We start from the raw sequence: 637 nt of genomic DNA, 5'->3' as shown, positions 1-637 counted from the left end.
CCCCCAGACAGAGGGCACCCCTCGGGCCCTGCTCCGCCCTGCTCCGCCGGCCTCCTGCAGCCTCTGCTTCTCTCTGCTGCACCCTTCCTCCTGCAGCGCCCAGCGCTCCGCCCGGAGCCAGGTCTCCAGCTAGAGGGTGGCCGGCGCCGCCCCCGCCGAGCCCCTGGCCTGCACCCCGGCCCGCTGCGCCTCCCCGTAGTGACCAACTCCTGTCTCTTCCCTCTCTGCAGGCTCAATGAATCGAATGAATGTGAACTTCATCTGTGAAAATACTTTATTTTTTTTCTCCATTTGTTCTGTTGGGGGCTTTTTTGTCCGTTTGTTCCTCTGCTGGCGTGGTGGTGAGAGCACGAGGGCTCGAGGCCCGAGCAAGGCCGCCTGGCCGCCGGGGCAGCCCCCGCGCTCTCACGGCCCCCGCACGCTGTCCTCTCACGGTCGGGAACTCCATGTTGAGCCAGCCTTAGAAGAGGGTGAAAATTAAATCTCTGCCAAAATCCCCCTAAAATTTACCGTAAAGAGCAGAACAGAACCTATAAATGATATATATAGAACAGTCTCCACACCCAGCCTCCTGACAGCGCCCTCTGTGGGCAGAGCCATCCATTTCCTTCTGCCCACAGCCCTCTTGTTTTTAAAA

This window comes from Octodon degus, unplaced genomic scaffold (assembly GCF_000260255.1).
Source record: "Octodon degus isolate 3935 unplaced genomic scaffold, OctDeg1.0 scaffold00050, whole genome shotgun sequence".
NCBI classification, from domain to species: Eukaryota; Metazoa; Chordata; class Mammalia; order Rodentia; family Octodontidae; genus Octodon; species Octodon degus.
Note: the sequence above shows the minus strand (reverse complement) of the source record.